Raw genomic sequence first — 8,570 nt, forward strand, 5'->3', positions numbered from 1 at the left:
GGAAAACGAAAACGCTTGTCAACGGCATGCAAAATGTGACTTGAAGGTTTGTGACAGAAGCCGTAATATGTGCCGCACAGGAACAAGCACTTAGCATAAATTATGTGGAGTATCACGTTGATAAAACGGCTGAAATCCTCTATGTCGGCAGAAAGGTAATAATGTACGACACATCGTCAGTATTTGTGACAAGTTCAAAGGGAGTACAAGAGACGGCATGACAATATTGCTAGAAAGGTTGGCATATGCAAGAAAAAAGTGTTAAAATACAGTGAAAATGGTACGAGCATATTCCAGAAACGGAGGTTAAGAGTGATTATGTTATATTATTGTGGGATATGAATATCCAATGTGATAATGTGATTGAAGCAAGAAAGAACAGATTTAGTCTTGTTGGAAAAAAAACGCAAAGCAATCATCATTGAGCTGAGGTGAATGTGGATGAATAACAAAAGAAAGTCGAAAAGTACCAAGACTTGGAATGGGAAATAAAAAATTGTGACAGTTGAAGAAGGTATATGTTGTATTTGTTGTGATAAGAGCATATATATATATATATATATATATATATATATATATATATATATATATATATATATATATATATATATATCATCAGTATGACATATATTTAAGAATTCAGGTAATAAGTGATCTCTCTCTCAGTAAGTTGCTGGAATCCATATTAAATAGAGAAGTAGTCAACCACCTCAGTAGAAATAACCTTCTTAGTGACATGCAATGTGGTTTCCGTTCTACTAGATCTACAGCAGAGATGCTCACAGTTATATCTCATAGGATTAATGAATATCTCGACAAAGGCTTTGTTTCTAGGACAGTTGCTCTTAACATATCAAAGACTTTCGATAAGGTATGACATAAAGGCCTACTTCACAAAATTTCCTGCTACGGTATAACTGGAAATGTTTTCTCAATTATTAAATCATTTCTCTCTGAAAGGCTAAGATTTCATAAAGTGTCTTACTTAAGGGGGCGGTTCATAAGGAATTTGTTTATGTTGGATTTGAAGACATTCAAGTTGTGGTGAGGTGGGAAACAGGCAAACGGAAGAATTCCACGGGTGTTCACTTCTAAGAAAGAAGCTTAGTTCATGGAATCTATGCTTTGATTTAGGCACAGATAATGAGTGGGGATATATATATATATATATATATATATATATGTGTGTGTGTGTGTGTGTGTGTGTGTGTGTGTGTGTGTGTGTGTGTGTGTGTGTGTGTGTGTGTGTGTGTGTGTAAATGATCGTCTGGATTCAGAGCCAGAGAATGACAAAATATAAAGAAGTATATAAAAGAAGGGTAATAAAGTAACTTCCGTATCCATCGAGACAACGCCATTACAACATTCCATTTATAAGTTTTTATATCGTACGCCATCTTTATAAATTTTATTATCCCTTTGCATACATTTAGAATAACAGAGATGGAATATAAAACAAATTAGCTGAACAAATTCTAACTTTCGTACGTGTACATCATCCTGCCACCAGTTGACGTTAACGTTATAGGAATTGTATTTTCATTGCCTTCGGTAAATTTTGCGGGAATAATAGATTAGTTAGGTAAACAGCGAAAATGTATTTTCGTTTCGTAAAAAAAACAAAAATCAATTGAAGAAAAGGAGATTATTTTCAACGGGATCGTTAGTTTTAGCAGAATCTGCGATGGACGCCATTATTTCAGAATAATATAAGTAAAACAATATTTTTTCGGTTGATTTTGCAGATTGTCGCGCACAAAAAACTATCGAGAAACAACTAATTCGTAAATAACATTTCGGGAGATTTTATTTATTTCTATCAGCGTTAACAGAATTTGGTCTAATCATGCAATATGATGCTTACAAACTGCGTGAATATAGGAGAAAAATTACTCGATTTAATGGGGGTAAAAAATTAAAGTTTCACTTATTGACGTCTTTCGGATTTGAAATAACAATTCCTTCATGAATTTTATTTGTACACTTACTTTGATTCCATTTTTGCCAACATTTTTCATTTCTAATTAAGAATGAACTGAACCTTTTCAGAACACTGTTTAATATGCATGCAACATTATGAAATTCTTTGAAAATAATGTTTCCCTAACGTCATCCACTGTGCACAGGCTCAAAAATGTAAAACAATTATTATAAATTAATTATCTTATGTTTTCTTATTTTGCTTATTATGTCTTTATTGTTTTTTCTTCTTCTTTTGTTGTGTTGCTAACTGTTTTTCTCTTCTCTGAAATTGAATTTCGTTACCCCCCCCTCCAAACGGGTGAAAAATCATTGCTAAAATAATTTTCCATATTTCAACTGGCATACAGTTGACCGCAAAGGCTCTGAACTTTCAATACCCTAAATCACCCCTTCTGAGCCACTAAAGATGTCATTTATAACCTTATTTTGTAAGCCAAATTAATACAGCAAACAACTGATAAAGATTCTTACGCAAAATACATTTCTGAATTTATCACAAACAGGAATTTATTCTTTCCACGATAGAGAGGAGAAGAATCTTTATTTAATTAGTATACTTAATATCTGCAATTCCTATATGCTCGTATCTACTTAGGTATGACCATTTTGTTTCTGTATCTAATCCCTTATACTGCATCTTCGACAGCTTATATCTTACTTTCAGTTATATCTGTACTGAAAATTACTTTGATATCTGTAATATCACTACTGAGTCATTTTCTGAATAGATGCAAAATTTTCCCCGCGTCGACTTGAATATCCAGTGATCATACATCTAAGTTTTATCTTAATTCCGTATATCATTTTGAATTATACCTGAACATTTTATCATATTCTTGAGCTAATATGAACAACACGTTACAATACTCTATTCAACTTATTTAAACCCAAATTTAGACAGGCGTTGAGTTACAATATCAGGGACTCGCTTGAGATGCATTACGCCTGGTCTACATATCTGACTAGAGCAACGAACCACGACACATTATGTACTAATGTTTTCTCGAAAAACTGTACAAATATCCCTGCTAGCATCCTATATATATCCAATTATATGCAATAGATACTTTACCTCTAAGACAACTATTTTGCATGTAAAACATTATTCCTTTTTTTACTCCTAAACTCTACCCAAAACTCTATATACTATATATATAATTATGCTGGATTCTGTAAGTTAACATTCTCTCTTCTGAAAACTAGCCAATTCCTCTACTTCCCAAGCTGCCATTAAATCTCATACATTGCACGAGGATTTAGCTCTTAACACTTAACCTTATAAGAAATCGATTAACACTTAACATCTATAGATTTCTACTGCTAGGGCATGCATTAGAGTATATTCTTATCCTATAGCTAAGCTATAAAATAGATACTTACCTAGTCATAGTTGTGTACTTAGATTTAAAGTCATCTATATTAAATAGCAACTCTTTATCTCTCTTTTCATTAGATAGGAGATAGTACTACAATAATTAATATAAAAACCCTTTGTTATGCAAAATGCAATTTCCGGATTTTAAACGAAAGCCGAAGTTATCTTCTTTCGTTAGTAGTGAAAACATAAACAACATCTACAATTTCATAAATATTGGTTTAAAAGACTGAAGCCAATAAAGATATTGTTCTTAGATGGACGGGTGGCAGAAAGCCACACGAGGCGGAACGATAACAGGTCTGTGATGCCCTTAGATGTCCGGGGCCGCACGCGCGCTACACTGGAGGTATCAGCGGGGACTTCGCCCCGGCCGAGAGGATTGGGAAACCTCTTAACAACCTCCCGTGATAGGGATCGGGGCCTGTAACCAACCCCGTGAACGAGGAATTCCCGGTAGGCGCGGGTCAAAAGCCCGCGTCGATCACGTCCCTGCCCTTTGTACACACCGCCCGTCGCTACAACCGATCGAACGGTCCGGTGAGGTCCTCGGATCTGGCCGACGACGCCACCGGGCAGTGCGCGACGTGTCCGTCACGACATTAGTGCGTCTACGCCTGGAGAGGACGACCGAACCCGATCGTTTAGAGGAAGAAAAATTTACTCTAGGATAGCGATACAAAATAGTTTTAAAACTAACAAAAACAATAGAAAATAAACAAATGAAAAAATTATATAAACATGAATATACATAAACGATTACACATATGTGTATGTATATATGTATATATATGTGCATATATGTATGTACACATATGTATATTTATATATATAAAAAAAAAGAAAATGTCTGCCTTAAACCACTAACCTAGTTTTAAAACAGATCCTTTGTTCGATAAAATGCATGCTCATTGGCTGAGAGGAAGGGGCGCGGTGGATACTAGAAAGCTGATTGGCTAACTAAAATCCTCAACAGAATAAAAATAAAAAACGATAAAAAACCACAAAATTCGCGCATAGGTCTGACGAATCCTAGAGTGGATGAAACGCCGATTATTCAGTGTAGCTTAATCGCCATATATATTTTATAAATTACTAACTAGCTCTACCTACGTATTGAGCACTTTTGAAGTAAATACTTAAAGTTTACGCATAAATCTATACTTTCGTAGATTAATTTTACGTGAGTAAATGAAGTAGTTATATATATATATATCTATATATATATATATATATATATATGTATATATATATATATATATATATATATATATATATATATATATATATATATATGAGCAAACAGTTAATAAAATATGTTAAAAAACACTTTGAAATGAGTTAAAAACATATTTAATCTGAAAATGAAACACTAGATAAATGGATAGTCCTTAATCCGCGGAGTTTCGAAGAAATACTTTCCTTCTCATCAGAGGATAGGAATTAGCAAAATGTGGGATTGGATTTTGCATGCAGAAGTATTTGATGAACCAACAAGTACGTCAAAGATCTTACTTGTAAACAAAAAAGTGAAGCAGAGGGAATATAGTGAAGAAAAAGGTGATTACACATGAATGATTACACAGTCTGGTGGAAAATAAAAAATCAAGTGACGGTAAAATCCAAATGTAAAACTTCAAGAAAATTAACAGAATTTCCATTTGTACAAGTAAAATCAAAGGAAATCCCGTAAATCCCGTTTTTCTTTCTCCTCTTTCTCTTCCCTGATCTTTTTTATTTATACTTATGTCTCGGAAGTAGAGTGAAAAGCATATTTTATTTTTATTTTATAAATATTATTGGAATCTTTTGTTTTTTTCCTTGTACACATTTTTGTGAATTATTCCATGGATTTCTGCCTTTGGATTATTATGGACCATCTTCTTCCAATTACGGGATTTCCTGGGATTAGCCACCTCTGACTCCATTACCAAGGAACAAACCCACACGGCCAACTTTAACCGCGAGAATCGTTGAAATTTAAACATTTATTTTTAAATGTCAAGACGTCCGATCAGAGTGATCTAATGATTATTACATCCTGATATGTGTATGTGAGCTTAAGTGACCGACTTTCATTTCAACTGTAAAGTGCTCAACAATACAGAACCGAATTCTTAAAGGGGCTGACATAATTAGTATTATATAGTAATGTTAATACTTATAGACACTAGTATTTCATCCTTTCGGAAATCATCAGTGCAGGGAGAGTATATATATATATATATATATATATATATATATATATATATATATATATATATATATATATATATATACTAGCAAATGTACCCATCGTTGACTGGGTTCAAAAACAGCCTTCAGAAAATGGACTCTGATTTATGAAAACGAAGGGTTGTAAGGAGATAGCTTCGAATTCGGGGGTATCAAAGCAAAAGAAAAACAAAATAGATAAATCCGCATTCATTCATTACACGAGAGCACGTGACTAATGGCTATCGGCCTTGTTTATTTTGGACATAAACAAATAATATTTTTATTTATTTATTTATTTTGAAATTCTTAAAGATAAACTAAAATGACCGAAAAATGAGCTGAAATGACAAATAAATAAAATATAAATGACTTAGAATGACTTTAATGAACTTAAGAATGACTCGAATGCTTATAAAATAACTGGAATCCTTCAAAAACAACTTGAATGATCTGGAGAATGACTTGAATGGCTTTGAGACTGACTGGTTGTAAAGTGGGTGATATTTTACATTAAATTAATACAAAAAAAGTGACCCCCACTTTATAACACAATAAGTACAGCATGTAGTAAGAACAGATACTACACTTTGATCTTGGGCAAAAGGCCAAGGAAAGGGTGATATTTATTTGCTCCCCAACCGAACAAATTAGGCACAAGGCCGATTTTGAAAGTGAGGAGTGAAGGGGAAATGGAGACCAACTCCGCGGGGAGTAGAGGAGCTGAATAGTGACAATTTGTATGAAGGGTTGCCCCTACATTGACCAAGGTCTTATATGTGGAGTTGCCCCCACATATGGTCTTGCTTGCAGTATCTGTAGGAACAGATGGTATTTATTTGCTCCCCCACCGAGCAAATTCGGCACAAGGCAGATTTTTAATGTGAGGAGTGAAGGGAAGGGGAAAGGGGACCAGCTCCCGAGAGGTGGGAAATGGGAGCTGGTTAAAGGTCAGGCATGTGGGGTTGCCCCCACATCTGGTCTTTGCTAGTCCTAGCTAGTCATAGCTTGCAGGAACAGATACTACACTACTCTAGTCATAGCTTGTAGGAACAGATGGTATTTATTTGCTTACCCACTGAGCAAATTAGGCACAAGGCCGTTTTTAATGTGAGGTAAAAACCAGCTCCCCTAAAAGTAGGCAAAAAGGGGGCACTCTGGTTACCAAAAATAATAATTGTCCCAGTATAGAGGGTTTCCCCTCCATTGACTGGTACAAATTATCTTAAGTGCAGCATCTGAAGAACAGATGGTATTTATTTGCTCCCCCACTGAGCAAATTAGGCACAAGGCCGTTTTTAATGTGAGGTAAAAACCAGCTCCCCTAAAAGGGGTCACTCTGGTTACCAAAAATAATAATTGTCCCAGTATAGAGGGTTTCCCCTCCATTGACTGGTACAAATTATCTTAAGTGCAGTATCTGCCGGAACAGATACTACACTTTGATCTTGGCCAATAGGCCAAGAAAAGCTGTATTTATTTGCTCCCCCACCGAGCAAATTAGGCACAAGGCCGATTTTTAATGTGAGGAGTGCAGTGGAAATGGGGACCGACTCCCCGGCGAGTAGGGGAGCTGGATAGTGACAATTGGTATGAATGGTTGCCCTACATTGACCAAGGTCTTATATGTGGAGTTGCCCCTCACATATGGTCTTTGCTTGCAGTATCTGCCGGACAGATACTACACTTTGATCTTGGCCAAAAGGATAAGAAAAGCTTTAAAAGCTAAAAACAGCCTCTATTAATAACATAGCTTTGATCTTAACCAAAAATGCCAAGCACAAACTGTTACGGGCAGACCGACCGACAGACTGACCGACCGACGGAGTGACTTATAGAGTCGGTTGCACGCGACTAAAAATGGGTAATTTCTAAAAAAAAAAAAAAAAAAAAGAAGATCCGGAATATTGTTTAAAAAAATCAGCAAAAAAAAAACTACGCATATATATATATATATATATATATATATATATATATATATATATATATATATATATATATATATATATATATATAAGTGGTTTTTGTTTTGGTTTTTTAAACGATAGTAATGTTTATGTCTCCGCCTCGGAGTACCGGTGTTTTTCTTAGAAAGTCGCCCAATTTTATTTGGACGTATTATTTATTTATTTATTTATTTTAAAAAACAGTAATCTACGGACACACGTGTTTCGGAGCCCTACTCCTCGTCAGCGTAGCTTGACTGTTATATATATATATATATATATATATATATATATATATATATATATATATATATATTCTCCATTTATAAGCCTATATTCTCAATTTAAGTCCTCACACGCCCATCCTCTATCTACAAAAAAGATATCATTTTTTTTAAATCTCTTGTTGGATCTACTCATCTACTCAATACGAACCTCAAACTCTCACTGGATTTTTACAAAATTAATTATTGGACATTGTTGAGTATTTTTTGTTTTCTTATAAACTTTTACTTTACTTCAGAAACTTTTAGAACTACCGTTTTAAAAAACGTCGCTAACCAGCAAAATTAGATTTTTATCTCTATATTTCTTTTGCTAACGTTTTTACCTCTGATGAGAAGACCCTATCTTTGAAACTCCATGGAATAAGGAATTTTGCCCACTCTTTGTCATATTTTTGATTGACTAAAATATTGTGAATTTCATTCTACAATATTGTGACGTCTATTAATTATATATATATATATATATATATATATATATATATATATATTAGTGTCCAAAACTAAGGGACAGAATTTTAAAATCTAATACTTGTTAGAAATAACAACTGTGAAAAGCTAAAATTTTGACAAATGATTCAAATTTTAGTATGCTCTTATGGATAATAACGACTAGCATTTATTGTCAAAATTTCAGCTTTTCACAATTGTTATTTTTAACAAATATTAGGTTTTAAAATTGTGTCCCTTAATTTTAAACGCTAGTTTATATATAAATTGGCCGACGATATATATATATATATATATATATATATATATATATATATA

General features: G+C 33.8%; 2 pseudogenes; both read right to left on the minus strand.

The window, feature by feature from the left end:
• Positions 1 to 6,067: 6,067 nt before the first annotated feature.
• On the minus strand, positions 6,068 to 6,193 carry LOC145284904 (U2 spliceosomal RNA; annotated as a pseudogene).
• A 706-nt stretch (positions 6,194 to 6,899) lies between these two features.
• LOC145284633 (U2 spliceosomal RNA) lies at positions 6,900 to 7,044 on the minus strand (annotated as a pseudogene).
• Between the last annotated feature and the right edge of the window lie 1,526 nt (positions 7,045 to 8,570).

The sequence above is a fragment of the Euprymna scolopes genome, chromosome 1, assembly GCF_053919585.1.
Source record: "Euprymna scolopes isolate OS-2025 chromosome 1, ASM5391958v1, whole genome shotgun sequence".
Classification (NCBI taxonomy): domain Eukaryota; kingdom Metazoa; phylum Mollusca; class Cephalopoda; order Sepiida; family Sepiolidae; genus Euprymna; species Euprymna scolopes.